Source organism: Balaenoptera borealis (genome assembly GCF_965194805.1).
Source record: "Balaenoptera borealis genome assembly, chromosome: 12".
Classification (NCBI taxonomy): Eukaryota; Metazoa; Chordata; class Mammalia; order Artiodactyla; family Balaenopteridae; genus Balaenoptera; species Balaenoptera borealis.
The window spans coordinates 100,679,950-100,700,272 of NC_138869.1; the positions used below are offsets into that span (position 1 = coordinate 100,679,950).

The 20,323-nt window shown below is 41.9% G+C and overlaps 1 protein-coding gene across 40 annotated transcripts in view; it reads left to right on the forward strand.

Annotated features, from left to right (window-relative positions):
- The first annotated feature begins 205 nt into the window (after positions 1-205).
- ADTRP (androgen dependent TFPI regulating protein) overlaps positions 206-20,323 on the forward strand; it is a 112,819-nt gene continuing 92,701 nt past the window's right edge. For 3 of the 40 annotated variants that reach the window (XR_014232087.1, XR_014232088.1, XM_082344530.1), the window contains exons 1-3: positions 11,218-11,446; positions 13,290-13,493; positions 16,698-16,780. The gene's annotated coding sequence lies outside the window, so the exon portion shown is untranslated. The other 37 variants (XM_082344517.1, XM_082344532.1, XM_082344533.1 and 34 more) reach the window with 30 other exon arrangements.

Below are 20,323 nucleotides of genomic sequence, written 5' to 3' on the forward strand. Positions count from 1 at the left end.
CTTCAGAAATGCAGAGGGGACACAGCTAGCTGTTGCGTCCTTCAAAGGGCGGAGGTCTCAACCAGCCCTTGGTGATGTCACCGTGATCAGTTTTAACTTTTGCTTACCCTTCCACTCAGACCCAAGGGAGCAGCCACAAGGATTGTCAGTCACTGAGAAGCGGGGCTCCCTCCACCTTCCACTTCTTGGTTCTGCTGTGTTGGTGGAGAAACCAAGCAAGCCTCAAGATCACCAGCCAATTCAGACTTATAAAGTGCTTTACTGGTTACCTCACTGAACTCTTAAAACAATGCTTTGGGGCAGATATTATTGTCATTTTATAGACGAAAGGTCAGAATTTTAGTGAGATTGGAAGTAACTTGCGGGCTTCCCTGGTGGCGCAGTGGTTGAGAGTCCGCCTGCCAATGCAGGGGACACGGGTTCGAGCCCTGGTCCGGGAAGATCCCACATGCCGCGGAGCAGCTCGGCCCGTGCGCCACAACTACTGAGCCCACGTGCCGCAACTACTGAAGCCCGCGTGCCTAGAGCCCCTGCTCTGCAACGAGAGAAGCCATTGTAATGAGAAGCCCGCGCACCACAACAAAGAGTAGCCCCTGCTCACTGCAACTAGTGGAAGCGCACACACAGCAACAAAGACCCAATACAGCCAAAAATAAATAAATAAAATAAATTTATTAAAAAAAAAAAAGTAACTTGCACAAAGTCAGGTAGAACTTGGACTGAACCCATGTCTCACGGCTCGCTGACAATGGAATAAACTCACCACATCCTTCAAAGCATGTTCTGTGGGCCAGCAGCATCAGCATCACCTGGGAGTTTGCTAGAAATGCAGAGTCTTAGGCACTCCCCAGAACTGCTGAATCTGCATTTTATCTAGATCCCAGGAAGTCTGTATGCACAGTAAAGTGCAAGACGTACTGCTCTACAAAATAACTATCTCCAGCCAAGGGGAAGCTCAGCTGAAGCTCCAAATGCAGAGTAACCAAATGAGAGGGATGTGTCCCTAGGAGGAACACTACGGCAAGCTCATGCTAATTTTGTATTATTCATCTGTAGTTAACCCCAAAATTTAAATCCCTCCAGCTCTTCCAAGTCTAGTAAAACAGAATCTCACCCTCTCCGGGGCAGATGGACCTCTGCTCAATGCCTCTGCTTGTGATGGGGGGGATGGGAAGCATTGTTTCCATGTGAATCTTTCTGAAGATCCCTAATGAAAAGAGGCTCATCTCGCCTGCTCATATGGAGTCCTAGTTGATGTCACTTTTAAGAAAACCTATTTAGCTTGAATACTGTTGGAGATATTCACAGATAAGCAATAGTGATTTTTGCTTGAACAAAAGTTAACTGGTAGCTGTAGGGAATGCGAAAGGGTTTGGGGGAGAGGGCTGTAAAGACTCCCACGGGAACAAGGACGAAAGCTGCCTCTGACTTCATTCTCCTGCTCACTGAGCATCCCCTACAAAAGAGGGCTGAACAGGCCACTTAGGGTCTGCCTTTAAGGTGTCATAATCCAAATAAAAATGTTTCTGGAGTCTTTTCACCTTCTATCCTTCCCACTTTCCCAAAGAAGTAGTCAGGAAACCAAACGGCATGATTTCAGAGATTGGGAAAGTCCAATTATGCAAAATGCACCCCACACCCCTGCCATCACCTGTCCTCCAATTCCAGGAATTCTATTAATTAGTGTTTCTGCTCTAGGTAATTTTTTTATTTCTCACAATTGGAATAGTTCTCCTTTTCATGACATTGGCTAGGGTGCTGGGACAGCTAGAAGATTCAAAATGGCCTCAGTCACACGGATGCTAATTGGTGCTGGTGGCTGCCTGGGAGCTCAACTAGGCTATTAGCTGGGAGCTTCAGTTCTCTTCCATATGGGTTTGTCCACGTGTCTGCTTGGGCTTCCTAACAGTATGGTTGTTAGATTCTAACAAGGAGCCTTCCAAAAAGTAAAGGCAAGTAAAAGTTAAGACCTTGCCTTGGAGGTACACAGTGTAATTATGAAACATCATATTAGTCAAAAGAGGTCACTGCCCCAGCCTAGATCCAAAGAGGGTAGAGAGGGAAATAAGCTCCACCTCTTTATGAGAGAGTAGCAAGATCACAGTGCAAGAGAGCTGTAGAATGAGAGATATTGTTGGAGACACCTTGAAAACATGATCTACCACACGCCATTTTAAAAGTCCTCTTGCACGACACGAACTGTTTAAAACAGCAGGAAAGACGATTATAAGGACAATAGCATTTGAAAACAAAACAAAACAACAACAGCAGGATAAAGATTACGATATCACTTTAAGAAAATAGAGGGTGGGATGCCTGAGATTTTGATAGCCCTCAAATGTGTTATAGAGGTACATTCCTACTCAACGGATCCAACACATTCCTAATCAGTGTACGGGGTGAAGAAAGGTCAGGGTTCATTTTCACTACTTGATTGAAATTATCAGTTGGTATTGCCAACTAATGGAGCACTGCAAGTGTATTACCCTATAGCAATACATGGTGTGCACTCCCCACCGCTAGCACTAGACTAAGTATAGTCGGCTGCATAGGAAGAAAAGGGCCAGTCCTTGCCCTCTAGCACTTGCATACTTAGATGTATGTTTGAAATGAGAATCCCATTTGGATGGAGCTCCCAAAAGTCTACCTAGTCACATACTTCTGAGTTTAACAAACTCTTGAGTCACTTAAGGAATCACTGCTTATCTTGCTACAATGCTTTAAAAAAAGGAATGGTTGGTGGAACCTGATCTAGGGTGAGGTACAGACCACTCTTCTGGAGGAACAAGTCATAGTAGCATGATCAAATTAAAATTGGAGGCTATATGCAGGTTCAGAGGGAGAAGGCAGAATCTTGAAGATGTTATCCAGGCATGTGACTCCCAATTGCCTGGCCCCTTGTCATTAACAACCTGGTGTAGGATCAGAAGCTTTGTTGGATGATCTGAACCTGGACAAAAATAACATTTTCAAGCACCTTGTTACAATAAACTCTGGCAAGAGTACAGCTGGAACTCTGTAAAGTAACCTGGGCATTTTTATCAGAGTAACAGACAATAATATGATTTGCTGTTGGCATAATATAAAATCTATTCATTTTTTAAAATAAAAAAGTACATAATTATGTAAGTGTCTTATGGTAAGCGTTCTTCCAAGATAGGGAAAGGGTCCATGTCTCCAGATTTCTGGATAGAGTTTATATCTTACATAGATTTATGACAATGATGAGATTTGGTCCTTTGAACTTCCTGACATGGAGTGTCTAGTACAAGCTTCCTACTTGGATTGAATGGTCACCCTTGGGCATCCTAACTTGTGTGGGAACAGCAAACACATAATAGGCATTCAGCAATTGCTACTGAATGGATAATTTCACGATTGGAACAGACACAACTGATTAATTGGACTTCCCAGGTCTCCCCATCTGCCCCCAGCTCCCATCTTACACACACGTACCTACCATTTGAGTTGCCTTCAAAGGCCCAAGAGACTATAAGCTGCTTCAGATTCTGAGGCATTTCAAACCAAAAACATAGTAAATATTGCTAAATCAAAACCACACAGACTGCATTCATTCAGTCTACTACTTTGGAACAGTTGCTTTCCAGAGCAAGACACGCAGTGGTTATAAGTAAGAAATAGGGCTCAAGTGGAAAATATTTATAAAGGGAACAAAAAGCAAATGGTGTCGTGTTTGCCAATGACATCTTGGAGAACCAGTGGGTATTAAAAGAGGGAAGACAAAGAGGCCTGATATTATAATAGGCCTTTCTTTCAAGCACACACATACACACAACCAAAATAAGGCAAGCCCCTTTCAGACACTGAAAGGGGGAACACTTCTGGCAGAAATAATTGCCCTATACTTATTGCTGCTGGAGTTGTGGCTCAACAGGGGAACAGAAGGTACAAAAGGCAATAAGGTAGAGCTGCAAGGGGGACCAATGGGCATTGAACAATTCACAAAAGGCTCAGTGTGTTCTACCTGGAGAGAAGAGTGTATATTTTAAAATATCACATTTAATTAACACTTGAAGAGAGGAACCTAATGGCTCACACCAGTGATTCTAGGCAGCTTTTGTATGAAACAGAGGAAGGGGAAAAACCCTGATTAGGCACTGGCCTTAAGCACAGTTTCCTTGGATTTCCTTTTTCCTCTTTACCATATAATAACATGGCTGAAAATTAGTTCTGACAGCTAATCAGAGTGAGTGGCTCTTTCTTTTCTTCGAGTGGTTAACACGTACTGTGCATTGTGCCAATACACCTACTGCTGAATGGCTGTAGGAAGGAAGGAACTGATGAGTTATTTCGTTACAGGCAGCTCTGTACCTCCTTTCAGCTGAATCAGAGGACTACTGTGGTACTTGGGTCCGTTATGTGTCTAAGGGCAACCTAAGAATGTCAGGAGCAGCTCTGCTAATATGGTAGATTCCCCTCTGACCTACTGGACCTTATGTACCTGCACTCCCCACGCCCCCATGCCCCACACCCATCCCTCTCCAATGCCTCCCACTCATAGATACTGCTGCTTCTGAGAGCACACTGGAAATGTGTACTATAAAGATGGAGTGTTGAACTAAATTTAGGCTGTTAAATGATAAAGCAGGAATTAGCTAAAGACAAAAGAACAAGTCAGTAGAAGGAAAGAAATCATAAAGATCAGAGCAGAAATAAATGAAATAAAAATGAAGAAAACAATAGCAAAGATCAATAAAACAAGAAGTTGGTTCTTTGAGAAGATGAACAAAATTGATAAACCTTTAGCCAGACTCATCAAGAGAAAAAGGGAGAGGATGCAAATCAATAAAATTAGAAATGAAAAAGGAGAAATTACAACTGACACCACCAAAATACAAAGGATTATAAGAGACTACTACAAACAACTATATGCCAATAAAATGGACAACCTGGAAGAAATTGACAAATTCTTGGAAAGGTACAATTTTCCAAGACTGAACCAGGAAGAATTAGAAAATATAAACAGACCTATCACAAGTAATGAAATTGAAACTGTAATTAAAAATCTTCCAACAAACAAAAGTCCAGGACCAGATGGCTTCACAGGTGAATTCTATCAAACATTTAGAGAAGAGCTAATACCTATCCTTCTCAAACTCTTCCAAAAAATTGCAGAGGGAGGAACACTCCCAAATTCATTCTATGAGGCCACCAACACCCTGATACCAAAACCAGACAAAGATATCATTAAAAAAATAAAATTACAGACCAATATCACTGATGAACATAATCCAAAAATCCTCAACAAAATACTAGCAAACAGAATCCAACAACACATTAAAAGGATCATACACCATGACCAAGTGGGATTTGTCCCAGGAATGCAAGGATTCTTCAATATATGCAAATCAATCAATGTGATACACCATATTAACAAATCAAGGAATAAAAACCATATGATCATCTCAATAGATGCAGAAAAAGCTTTTGACAAAATTCCACACCCATTTATGATCAAAACTCTCCAGAAAGTGAGCACAGAGGGAACCTACCTCAACATGATAAAGGCCATATATGACAAGCCCACAGCAAACATCATTCTTAATGGTGAAAAATTGTAAGCATTTTCACTAAGATCAGGAACAAGACAAGGATGTCCACTCTCGCCACTCTTATTCAACATAGTTTTGTAAGTCCTAGCCACGGCAATCAGAGAAGACAAAGAAATAAAAGGAATACAAATTGGAAAAGAAGAAGTAAAACTGTCACTGTTTGCAGATGACATGACACTATACATAGAAAATCCTAAAGATGCTGCCAGAAAACTACTAGAGCTAATCAATGAATTTGTTAAAGTTACAGGATACAAAATTAATGCACAGAAATCTCTTGCATTCCTATACAGTAACAAGGCAAGATAAGAAAGAGAAATTAAGGAAACAATCCCAGCTACCATCGCAACAAAAAGAAAAAAATACCTAGGAATAAACCTACCTAAGGAGGCAAAAGACCTGTACTCAGAAAACTATAAAACACTGATGAAAGAAATCAAAGATGACAAATAGATGGAGAAATGTACCATGTCCTTGGATTGGAAGAATCAATACTGTGAAAATGACTATACTACCCAAAGCAATCTACAGATTCAATGCAATCCCTATCAAACTACCAATGGCATTCTCACAGAATTAGAACAAAAAATTTTACAATTTGTATGGAAACACAAAAGACCCTGAATAGCCAAAGCAATCTTGAGAAAGAAAAACAGAGCTGAAGGAATCAGGCTCCCCAACTTCAAACTATACTACAAAGCTACAGTAATCAAGACCATATGGTACTGGCACAAAAAAAGAAATATAGATCAATGGTACAGGATAGAAAGCCCAGAGATTACACACATATATATGGCCACCTAATTAATCACAAAGGAGGCAAGAACATACAATAGAGAAAAGACAGCCTCTTTAATAAGTGGTGCTGGGAAAACTGGACAGCTATATGTAAAAGAATGAAATTAGAACACTCCATAACACCATACACAAAAATAAACTCAAAATGGATTAAAGACCTAAATGTAAGACTGGACAATATAAAACTCTTAGAGGAAAACATAGGAAAAACACTTGTTGACATAAACCACAGCAAGATCTTTTTCAACGCACCTCCTAGAGTAATGAAAATAAAAACAAAAATAAACAAATGGTACCTAATTAAACTTAAAGGCTTTTGCACAGCAAAGGAAACCCTACACAAGACGAAAAGACAACCCACAAAATGGGAGAAAATATTTGCAAACAAAGCAACAGACAAAGGATTAATTTCCAAAATATACAAGAACAGCTCATGGAGTGCAATATCAAAAAAACAAACAACCCAACCAAAAAATGGGCAGAAGACTTAAATAGACATCTCCCCAAGGAGGACATACAGATGGGCAAGGGGCACATGAAAGGATGCTCAACATCACTTTATTGGAGAAATGCAAATCAAAACTACAGTGAGGTATCACCTCACCCCGGTCAGAATGGCCATCATCAAAAAATCTACAAACACTAAATGCTGGAGAGGGTGTGGAGAAAAGGGAACCCTCTTGCACTGTTGGTGGGAATGTAAATTGATACAGCCACTATGGAGAACAGTATGGAGGTTCCTTAGAAACTAAAAATAGAACTACCATATGACCCAGCAATCCCACTACTGGGCATATACCCTGAGAAAACCATAATTCAAAAGGCCACATGTACCCCAATGTTCACTGCAGCACTATTTACAATAGCCAGGACATGGAAACAACCTAAATGTCCAATGACAGATGAATGGATAAAGAAGATGTGGTACATATATACAATGGAATATCACTCAGCCATAAAAAGGAATGAAATTAGGTCATCTGTAGACATATGGATGGACCTAGAGTCTGTCATACAGAGCGAAGTAAGCCAGAAAGAGAAAAAAAAATATCGTATATTAACGCATATATGTGGAATGTAGAAAAATGATACAGATGAACTTATTTGCAGGGCAGCAATAAAGATGCAGACGTAGAGAATGGACATGTGCACACGGGGGGAAGGAGGGGGTGGGACGAACTGAGAGATTAGGATTGACAAATATACACTACCATGTGTAAAACAGACAGCAACTGGGAACATGCTATAAAGAACAGGAAGCTCAGCTCGGTGCTCTGTGATGACCTAGGTGGGTGGGGTGGGGTGGGAGGGAGGTCCAAGAGAGGGGATATAGGTATACATATAGCTGATTTGCTTCATTGTACAGCAGAAACTAACTCAACATTGTAAAGCAATTATACTCCGAAAAAAGAGACAAAAGAACAAAATCAAATCAAACTCTCTCTTAAAGAGAAGAGCTTGGGACCCAAGAGATTGACTCAGAATAGGACCAGCATTTGTGTGTAATGGGCAGATCTGAGTTAAGGTCATCCCAGGTGAGTGGGCAGGAGTTTCCCTCCCCAAAGAGTGTCCTTTACTTGGCTGAAGGGAGTTTGTTTGCCTCACCAAGAATTTTGTTTTTATAGTTTGGAATGCAAAAGAATGATCATTGCTAAAAGGGCTGTGACAGAATGGAGTGGAGGTAAAGAGCTTTAAGATTCTCCAGATGAAAGCCATGCAAAGGGGTACAATGATTGCCCCACCAATTAAAAATAATAGCAACAGCAAAGTGGCCAAAGGGGAGGTATCTGGGCCAAACACAGCCCACAGGATTCCAAAACCTGCCCTAGGGCTGGATCTCATTTGAAATCCCAAAGAATGTCCCTGAGACTGCAGTTCCTGACACGTCCCCTTCCTAGGGAAGGAGCCCGGGGAAAGGATTCTGAGCTTAATAGGGCAACGTGACAAGGCAAGACCTGAACTGTGGCAGCTCCCACTAAGCCTAGGGTAGCTATGTCCAAGCAAACAAGCTGGGGTGCTTGGTCATGCCCCAATCAGGCTCTTGGCTGAGATCCTGGAAAGTTTCCCTTTCAAGTTGTCTTTCGAGGGAGGAATGGGCACTCATATTCTCCAGTACAGTTCTCCTTGGCCCTCTGGAGGGAGATGAGCCCCTGAAACAAGAATGAGCCTTCTTTAGCACAAATGTCCTGGCATTTTAGGGCTGTGTTTTGCTATGTCTATGCTAGAAGGTCAAAGAAAAAAGGAAAACCAAGCCTTCAAAATCACTTTAAAAATGCACAGGCTGTATTTTGGCTGGATGAACACTTGTCCTATTTTTTTCATTGTGGTAAAATACACATAACAGAAAACTTATATTTCAATCATTTTGAAGTGTACAATTCAGTGGCATCAAGTACATTCATAATGCTGCTCAACCATCACCACCATCTGGTTTCAGAACTTTTTCATCACCACGAAAGGAAACTTGTACCCACTGGCAATAACTCCCTCATTCCTACCTCCCCCAGCCCCTGGCATTCACTAATCTGAATTCTATTTCTATAGATTTGCCTCTTCCTATGTTTCATATAAATAGAATTACACATATCTGGCCTTTCGTGTCTGGCTTCTTTCACTTTGCATAATGTTTTCAAGGTTCATCCATGTTTTGGCATGTACTTTATTCCTTTTATGGATCACTAATATTCCATTGTATGGATAAAGCCCATTTGGTTTATCCACCCATCAGTTGATGGACATTTGGGTTGCTTCCACCTTTTGCATACTGTGAATAATGCTGCTATGAACATTTGTGTACTAGTTTTTGTTTGAACATTTGTTTTCAATTCCTTTGAGTACATGCCTACAAGTGGAATTGCTAGGTCCATATGACAATTCTATATTTAACTTTTTAAGGGACTACTAAACTATTTTCTGTAGATACTGTACCATTTTACATTCCCACCAGCAATATAGGAAGTTTCCAACTGCTCCACATTCTCACCACACTTGTTATTTTCTGTTTTATTATTGCCATTCTTGTGAATTTGAAATGGTATCTCATTATGGTTTTGATTTGCATTTCCCTAATGACTAAGGATGTTGAGCATATTTTCAAGTGCTTGATGGCTATTTGTATATCTTCTTTGGAGATATACAAATAACTATTCAAGTCCTTTGCCTATTTAAAAATTTTTTGTTGTTGTTGAGTTGTAGGAGTTTTTAAAAAATATATTCTAAATATTAGACTCATCAGATATGTGATTTACAAGTAATTTTCTCCCATTTAATGGGTTGTTTATGTACTCTCTTCATTGTCCTGTTTTTAAAGAGAAGATACCAAACAAAGCACTCAGATGCTTTTAAGAAAGGAGTACCAAATAAGACAGTAACAGTCATAACAGTTCTGAGCTAAGGAAAGTCTCCATGCTGTCACTTTTTCACTCTCCTGGCCTCCAGTAGGAGGCCTCCGACGTCTCCCTGAAATAACTAGAGCAACAGTAAGTTGTGTAAAGACTCCATGTGCCAGACAGGGTGCCGAGTGCCTTAACTGCACTTTCTCCCATCCTTGTAGCTACCCTGCAACATTAAGTGTTATTACTCCCATTTTACAGATGAGGAAACTGCGGTGCAGAGGTGTTAATGAATGACCAAAGGTCTCAATGCTCACAAACAACAGAGTCAGACTCCAAAGCCAGGTCTGTCAGACCCCTTCCTACTCACCCACAGGTTTGTTAAATTTTGTTCTGGGGAGCTTTAGGGCCTCCATGTGGGTGCCTCTGGGGCCTTCCTGGACATAGAGAGGAGGATCAGTGGAGGGTATGGGTCTCTGGGGCCAGCACCCACTCCAACCAGAGCAGCTCTGCTTTGATCTCTTTTATAATTTGGGGCTCAGGGGTAGAACTTTGAAAAAAAAGAGGCTTCCGGTGCTTTAAAAAAAATGTTTGAAAACCACTGCTAAATCATGCTGCTTCATGGGAGGAAAACCCAAAGCTCTTGCAGCTTCTTGTAAAACAGAGGTTTAGTTAAAGGAAAATCAGTTCTAAATGGGGAGTTGTTGTTCAATAGGTATAAAGTTTCAGTTATGTTAAATTAATAAGCTCTAGAGATCTGCTGTACTTGCCTATAGTTAACAATATAGTGTTGTGCGCTTAACATTTTGTTAAGAGTACAGATCTCGTGTTAAATGTTCTTACCACAAAAAAAACACAAACAATTAAAAAAAAAAAGCCTAAGGGATACAAGGAAAAGTTGGGAGGTGTTGGAAATGTCTATTACCTTGATTACAGTGATGGTATCATAAGACTTTGCATATGTCTGAACTCATCAATTTGTACACATTAGATATGTGCAGTTCTCTGTATATCGCTTATACCTCAATGAAGCAATTTCAAAAAAAAAGGAAAACCACTCCTTGGCTTCATTGATAGAAACCTTTTGTGTTGCACTCGCACACACCCACCCCCAAAGATGCACCCACTCTCCCTCATCGCCCCATTCCTGTACTTTCCTACTTCAGGTGGGTGATGCCAGCTCCGGAGGGCGTTGCCGCTGAACTCCCACTCACCAAAAAAAAAAAAAAAAGTGGCTCTTCCTGGCGAGCGCACCCACACTGTCTGGCAGCACAACTGTCACCGTTCATCAGTCAGGTATGCTGCCTGCTCACCTTTGAGGGCATTCTCACAGCCAAGCAGCCAAACCAGAGCCACCTTTCTTGTTTTTTATTTTGCAACTTAGCATGAGGACCGTGCTTAGGAACAGAGCCATCCTGTGGAAACCACCCAAGGTGAGGCCAAATCTTAAGAAAAACAGCTTGCAGGTGCCTACCTTCCCAGACTGACAGCTGGCTTGGTGTGGCCAGGTAAGGAGGCGAGCGGAGTGCCTTTCCCACACAGCATTTCTGATCTCAGGGGAAGAGGCGGCCAGCAGCAGGCAGAGCTCTGGGCCGGAAATCCCGTGTGCAGGAAGCTGGGCTTGGTCTCGAGCCCCCTGCCTTTCGTTCTCAGGAAACTCGGGCAGCCTGAGGCGAGCTACGTGCACATGAGAGTCGGCATTTGAGCTCCAGCACTGGGTGAGGATGAAGAGTTGCAGAGAGGGTAAGGGGCCTTGCAGTGGGCGGACAGGGACGTGCATTCGGGCAGCTTCTCAGAACCGCGGCTTGGGTTTCTGACCATTTATTCTCCGTGCCAGTGAAGTGCTGCCAGATGCCTGCTCAATTACAGTTCTAGTGTGAACTCACACGGAGAGGTTTAATGCCATTTACTGCTTTGGTCAAAGATAATGGAGGGGAGAGGAGGGGTGATGAGGAATCTTCCTGCCCACGAGTGAAACTGAGATCTAAGAGCGGAATGCCCTTTCATCCTCCACTTTCAGTTTTCTCCACGTAAACACGACGCAGGGCATCCTGTTTCCTTCTGTTCTTAAAAGTTACCCAACTGAGAGTGGGTATTAATTATCATACTCCTATAGGGTAAATGGTGTCAGCAGGATGATGTGTTTTCCAAAACACTGAAAGGCCTTCCTCACCTCCACATCCTCCTCAGTGCCTTCCTCAAGTACTACCCCCTCTCCTCTAATCTAGCCAAAACTTTCCTAAACTTTAAACCACTAAAGTCACTAGTAGGTTAGCCTACCAATATGGCACTTTTGCTGCCGGAAGGCCCCTGGCAAAGTACACCTGGCACTGCAGACTCAGCTGCTCAGTGGCCTGTCTCTGGAAGATCTAGACCACACGGATCCAATGAGACACAGATAAGAGCAAGCCCAGGTTTGTCCTGCCACTTGCTGTTTTGGTGTGCACACCCTTGCTGGGCTACACCCAACTCACCTACCCAGGTAAGCAGCAGCGGGGGTGGGGGTGGGGGGGTGGAGGTGCCCCAGGCACCAGCCATTTGAATACTCAGTGAATCATCTCTGGAACACTGAATGCCTGGAAGTTGAGAAAATGTCCCTTTCCTTCATCCTTCTTTCTTTCAGAGCCTAGGGGTCCAGCTGTAATTTATTCTCTTCTTTACAATCAGAAAAAGTTTTCCCTATACCCTGAGAAAGAATAAAACTAAGAGGCGTTTAGGACTGTCTAGCCGGCATTATTTCCCAATGCCTCAGATATTTATATGCGCTGTGGTGCGGTTCTTTTATTTTTCAATCAGCAAAATAAATGACCACCTACCAGTGAGGGAGACCTTTTGGTGGCAAAGTTTCCAGATGGGAGTGGCAGAGGGGAAGAAAAGGGCATCCCCACACACACTACTGGCCACTAAGTTGTGCCATTCAGTCAAGCCTAAGGTGATCTGCTCCGGCCCATCACAGTTCTTTAGCCTCTCCATTTACAAGGGGTGAAACTGATAAGCGCTTGGGAAACACTGAAAAACGTTCTGAAGGTATACAAGAGAGGGGGGATGGGATCTCATCGGGGAGCAAGGTAGCTCTGGAGGGAAGGCAGTAAGATGAGGTGCTAAATTCATGTAAACCCTCTATATCCCAGTGTACCCTTGATGGCTAGGGGTGCCTTTGCTGTTAGATCTTCCTTTTGAACTAAACTAGCAAATCTCAGGGATCCTAGATCATAAATCCCATGAATTTGATTTACAATGATTTCCAGAATACTTTTCTCTCAGGACTGACATGATTTCAATGAGCAGCAAATAACAGAATTATGCTTAAGGATATGCCTTATGTGAAATAAGAAACAAGAAACCCTCCTTTCTCACACCAGAAGGGTCTCCCTAAAACCCTCCTGCAACTCTGAGCCTTCAAAACATAAACTGTAGGCAGCATTTCAAAGTGATCACAGGGCACAATCGCATACAGAGGGTTAGATACACAGAATATAGTCAGTGCAAACATTCTTGTTAAATTAACCACAGCTTGCCAAATTAATTTCTATAAGCAAAGAAAAAGTTCAATTTTCTGACTAATTACGCTCAATGATTTTTCAAGGTCATGCATGCCTCAAAACAAAGAAAAGAAAATGGTGAAGGTGAAGGTGAAGACTGAACATTGCAATAAGACTTTATGAAGGGCCTGAATCTGAAATGATGTTTTATTTCTATTTCAACAGTAACTACCATTCTCTTAATCAGTGAGCATATCTAGAATCCTACCTTCAGAACCACACCCTGTGTTCATGCTGGCTACAGACAGGTCTGTATACGCTTAGGATCCCGGAAGCAGGCTCACCTATTTAGGGTCTATTTTCTGGGGCTTAAGAGGTTTCTAAGAAGTAAATTATTCAACTGCCTCTGCCCTCCCGATTACATAACTTATCAGTGGCAATCAAGAAAGTGTATAGTTGGATGTCATATGATGTTTGTGTTCTTTTGGTGCCCCAGTAATAAGTTTACTTTGGGACCAAGATCCACACCTGACCTAAGTCTCATTGTGAACCATGAATCAAGATGACCAATTTAAACAATTGTTTTTTGAGGGGGTGGGGAATGGCAGAGTTGTTAATGACACATGAATTTACAAATAATTCTTTGGAGGTATAAGACTAAGTGATTTCTAAAGGATTTAGTGTATTGAAAATGGATCCATTCAAAACAAGCTTGCTTCTTGAGAGAGGGAAAGAAAACCAATTCTAAGTGTTTAGCTTCATAGACAGGACCTGGTGTTACATCTGCACACATCTACACCCACATCCACTCCCCCGCCCATTTCCCCATTCCTAGCAATTCTGTGAAAAAGATCATGCTTCTGAGCAGTTGCCACCCTGTAATAAAGTCGAGGCTGTTTTACTCACTCCTGAGGGTGCCCTGGTGATCGCCCATTCCCACTGTCTCCTCCAGTACTTCTACAGATACGAGTACAGTCCAGCTGTGGGCTGCCTGCATGGAGGGGGCCCTATTCCAAACACTGATTCTTCCCCAGACCTACTGAAACAGAATCTCTTGGGTTGGAATTAGGAATTGTTTTATTTTTTAAAAAAACAAGATCCCCAGCTAATGCTTATGCACAATAAAGTTCAGTAACCACTGACAGCAAGATGGCAAGGAAATTGGTTCGTAAAGGAACCAGACCCAAGGCCTTGATTTCATTCTTATATTTATCTCAGCAACTGGAGCTCTAGACTTCACCACCACCTTCCAATGGCCCAATGCATTATAAGAAAAAGAAATGCACAAGAAAGGTTTAAATGTTAAGGACCAAAATAAGAGAAATAAAAGTCTAAGTAATAAATGCTAGAATGCTGAAATAGGTAATTTTTAACTCTCTTTAATGACACAAAGACACCCAAGACATCACTACTTCTAAAGTCATCGTGATTCAGGTAACCAATATGACTGAAATTACGTATACATTTTAATATGGATGCTGATTTAGATCAATTGAACTAGAGACATGAGAACAGTAAAGCAAAGCAAAATAAAATAAAAAGTGGGCTTCTTCTTCAAAATATAAAAAAAAATCCTTTATTAAAATGTATGGATAGACAGTAGTTACCAATAAATATACATATATTGGGGACAGAGCTCAAAATTTTTGCTGATAAGGAGACATAATCAAAAGTGTTTGGGAACCACTGCTTTATTTCATTCCTTCAGGATCTCGATAGTTGAGATGAATCTGATAAACTTTAAAAATACAACAGGATACTAATATATGGTCCCATGTGCCCCCTCTTAGAAGATATCTGTATTTTCATAGAGGACAATGCTTACTCCAGAGGAATCCACTCAAGGAGAGCTTCTGGCTCTCTGGTTGGCAGGTAGATGAGATGATGGGGTAGAGAAGCCTTTCCCAGGAGAAGCATATCCAAGAAGAAACTTCTAAGGGTTCTTAACCACATCCTTGTCTGGGATGAGGAAATCAGGGCAGTTATGATTTTTCAGTGAACTCACTAATTACCTTCTATTTTCCCACCTGAGTGGGATTCAAAATATGGTCAAGTAGGTTACTGGTGGTTTCGTCAGGTAGTCTGAGGATAAGTGTCTTGTTGGTGTTTTCTATATTCATATTTTTATTGCAGTTTTACATAGACTACCTCAGTTTTAATAATCAACTCTGTGATCACATCAATTCATTCATTTGAAAGAATATTTTATAGGTGTTCTGCTTGGGAAGGAAAACTCAGTTCTTTATCTTGCCTCTGCGTTTCTCTCCCTTTCACTCTACATGTAGCTAGCACATGTCTAATTCTCACTTCCAAATACGCCAAACATATTTCACAAAGGAATCTGCTTTAGAGTGACCAACTGTCCTCGTTTGCCTGGGATTGTCTTGTTTTCACACTGAACGTCCTGCATCCCAGGAAGCCCCTCAGTCCTCTTCACCCAGAACTGCACTATCCAATATTGTAGCCACTAGCCACAAGGGGTGAGTTAAATCTCAGTAAGTTAAAATAGATAAAACAGTTCCTCAGTTGCACTAGCTATATTTCAAGGGCTTAATAACTACATGTGGCTTCTGGCTACCTTACTGGCCAGCGTAGATGTAAAAACCTCCATCAGCAGAAAGTTCTGTTGGATAGTGCTGAGCTAGAGGGTTTTTCCAGCAAGTACCTAGAACTAACATCTTTTAAAACAGTACCCTGGTCAAGTGTCACCAGTTGGTTGAGCAAACTCATGTGATGGGGCCTGCCATCTCAGTGAACGCACAGAGCATGCTGGCTCAGCAAAGCCTCAGTGAAAACTTTTGTTTTTCAGAGTTCACATTTCCTGATGCATCAGGCTTCTGGAACCATGCCCTCAATCTTCCCAGCCCCCAGGGATTTATAAACAGTTGTTCCCATTTAGTGAAAATGGGAATATGGCATTAAGAAACATTTAACACGACAGCAAGAAAAGACAATTTGACTCCTTTTAAATTGTGTCCATGAGGCATGAGGGTCACACTAATTTTGTTCCCATTTGCGGATTTTCCCTTGATGCGCAGCATAGCAGAGAGGATAGCCGGACCTAGCTGAGTTAGAACTGAAGAGGACATGCCTAGGAAAACCACCTTAGGAGTGGGTGCCTTTAAGTCGGTCGCATCCCTACCCCAAGCATCAGCTGGATGCAGCAACGGGGCTTCTCCTCTTACAAAGTGGCCAGGAGTCACAGAGAGGACAGCACTTTGGCAACATCCCTGTTCCCCCAGGGCAAAGGAGAATTAGAAACAGAAACAGGAACAAATTGCTGTCGGTTTGAAGATTCACTGCTGAAAGATCTAACTGTGAGCACAGGGATGTATTTGTTTTATAGGAGTTATCGAGCACCTACTCAATAGGTCCCTACTCGTGAGTCATTCACAGTCCAGTAGGGGAGATTAATAATGTTCACTGATTTGTAAAGGATAATGTAACAAATGGTTATTTGTGAAGATAGTGATGATGATGATGACCACTAACATTCACTGGGCGCTTTCCAGGTGGCAAGCTCTACTCTGAGTGCTTTACATGAAGAAATACAAGAAGGATACTTCAGGAACACAGATGCTGGAAGGATCCCCAGGTGAAAATATAACACACTGTTTTTCAAAATTTCCAAGAAATTTAGCAGATAAAGAAAAACTCTCACAAGCTGCTTGAACAAGTAGCCTAGTAAAGCAATTTAGGTAATGGATTTTATTTTTTAAATAACCTTTTTTATTTTGGAATGACTTTAGATTCATGGAATAGTTTCAAAGGAAGTATGCAGAATCCCCGTATGATAACTGGTTTCTGAGTCAGACAGAAACGGCTTCAAGTCCCAAGTCGTTATTTATTACTGTGTCCTTGGATCAGTTATTTAACCACTCATACCCTCAGATGTGGCTTCCTCAATTGTAAAATGGCACAACAGAACTTGCTTTAGAGGGTTGTGGGAAAGAAAGAAAATGAGAGAATTTGTGTAAAGTGGTTTGTACATGCTTGGGCCACTGTTGTGCTTAATCAACATTAGCACATTATTATTTATGTGGATGACATCTTTAACAAATTAATGAAATTTGTTAAATTTAAATGTTATAATAATTTTAAATGGCCAATATCTAATTAACTATAGTTTTAGCACTTCAAAGGACAAGTTCCATTTCCTTATCTTGTTCCTTTTCTCAGGCAGTTGAAGGGGTTCTCAGTTCTAACCTTCACCCAGGCTCAGTCTATACCAGGCCAGATGGATGCACCACCATTTTGGTCTCACATTGTAAACATGTCTCTCCCCACCTAAAGAAATGGAAGGAAGATGGAGTGGGTATACCCACTGTCTTAGACATTTCAGGCTGTTATAACAAAAATACCATAGACTGGGTGGCTTAAACACAGATATTTATTCCTCATGGTCTGGAGGCTGGAAGTCCAAGATCAAGGTGCCAGCAGATCCAGTGTCTGGTGAGAGCCCATTCTCTGGCTTGTAGATGGCTGTCTTATTGTATCTGCACAAGGCAGAGAGCAGAGAGAGGAAGCAAACTCTCCTGTATATTCTTATAAGAGCAGTAATCCCATCTTGAGGGCTCCATCCTCATGACCTAATTACCCCCCAAAGGCTGCCATCTCCAAATACCATCAAATGGGGGATTAGGGTTTCAACAAGTGAATTTTGAGAGGACACCAACAGTCCACAGCACCCATCCAGGATGGGAAGCTGAAACATTCTGCTCTGGTCTGTTCAATTGGGGCTCACTGACGGGGCTCACAGAGCACCTTCTTAGGAGCTCTAGGCACGGGTACAGGGACTCCTTCTTCTATGGGGTTGGTGAATGATCCGTAACTCAGCGTCCCGTTGTCTCCCTGCTGAGCCGGGGATGGAAGCAGAAGGGCAGAGAAACTGGAGGACCAAGCACCTTCTTCCCCCTTTTCTTCTCGTTCTATGATCTCTGAGGTACTGAAGGCTGTGTCTCTACTTCTCGAACACAGAGAACTCCCAGGATCCTTGGGCCTCTGTGTGGTCCATTAGAGAGCCATGCACATTTATCTCCATCACTGAGAAACAGTCACTCCTGCTGTCTGATTTCTTTAGAAGAAAATACTTTTAACTAAAAATATTTGGGTTATGAATTCAAAATCAGTTTTCTGAGGCTTCAAAATTTGGTAAACAGTTGAACACACTCTAATTTTTCCATATTTCTCTCTGCTACCAGAAGACACTTCTAATCATCACTTAGCATTCCCCTTGATTAAAACAAAGACACCAATTCAACACTGAGTGTTGACTTTTCTTCTTACCCACCCTTGCCCACATGAACCTGCCCCCACTATGTACACACACACACACACACACACACACACACACACACACACTCACACACAAAGAAAGAGGTGATGATAATCCACAAACCTTGGACTTTAGGTCTATTTCAGTTGGTCTTTTCAATTTCTAAGAAACTAAGCAGGGGGCATTGGGAAATTCTGAGTTGCAGTCTTAATGGAAAGCCCCAGGTCAAGAGTAACAGCTTTTCTTCAGTTTAAAAGCTAATGTTGACCTTAAGAGAACTCTGAAATATGTGTGAAAATTGTTCCCATCAAATGTTTTCTGGAAAGAATTCAGGCTTTTTGCAATGAAGAACCTATTGATAGATTTAGCACCTCAACATGCTATTCACCAAAGACACACTGCAAAAGTTGTTCCTGTGACCATTCTTGCTAGTGGTGGGGTACTTGTTGTCGGCCAGATGGGCATTCTGATCAGGTGGTGGCCGTGAGGACAGGCTGTGAGTAATTCCTATCATAAAACCTAACACTTATTGAGTACTTACTACCTTACAAGTTCTATCCTTAGCACTTCACATGTACTGTCTCATTCAACTTGCATGGCCATACTATGAGTTGGGCACTATTATTATCCCCATTTTACAGTTGAAGAAACCGAGACTCAGAGTTTCATTAACTTGCTCACTGTCACACAGGTAGAAAGAAGTGAAACTAGGATTTGAAGCAGGGCATGCTGACTTTGGAGCCCACAGTCTTGGCCACTAAGTGACAAGGCTTTGCCTCACTTCACTTTGGAGTCCATGCTTCTTTGGAAGCCAACATTTAGCTGCAGACCAGCAGCCTCACCAAACAGAAAGCAACCTGAGGACCACTCAAATCATCCAGCATCTTGCAAACATTTCCTTAGTCATCCCCTCTTAGTATCCCCATAACGATGTCACTGATGGTAGAAAAATGGCAGTGCCAGGACTGAGCACTGGATTTTCCTACGTGGCACTTTGCCCAGTGGCTTCTAGGCCCAGTGTATTCTCTCTTAGCTCCTGAACCAGTGCTCACTTTGAAAGCTACAGCCAGATTTATGGAACCAGGGATGCTCATACTAACACCACTAAAGAGCCAATAACTTCGTAAAAACTGTTCTATCTTATTACAGCGGTAGGGGAGGGTGTCATTAGGCCTGCAGTGAAATAATCATTGTTTCCAAGAACACAAAAAAGTCAGCACCTCAGCACTTCAAGTAAGTTCATTGGCAAAGAGGCCTCATGGTTTGAGGACAATCTTGAAGACAACTGATTATGCTTCATCTACTCCCTATGTAGGCCTTTTCCAAATCATTTCAACGTTACTCCCTCTGAATTTTGGACGGGGGACAGAGAAGGGGAAAAGGCAGAATATCATGGAAAAAGTTCTGACATCTTTGAAGACAAGAATGCAAAGGGTTGGTACTTGAGAAGAGGGTCAGGAGGAGACATTCCCTCTAAATAGCTGAGAAGCAGCTGTGCTTCTGTCTCCAGGAGCTTACAATCTATGAAACATTCTTATCCTGAGAGGCCAGGTTTCAAAGAGAACTATTGTTGCTGAAGGCAAAAGAGAGATGCTGAGTTTATTCTGTATTGGCATGTGATTTATTTCAGGCACCAACAAAAACTGGAATCACTTTGAGTAGCCCCAAATGCTATGAACCTTCTGGAGGAGAACGGTGGAAACTGCACCTCAACCAACCAGATAACGTAAAGCAATTCTAGATGAATAATTAGTATGTAATGATTCAGATGTGCTTGGCAGGAAGAAAATGCCAAGGAGGCTAACAGATTTGACCTTAAACTTCAGCCATTTTGTAAACAAGTGTTCTGTGAGGTTTCATTTC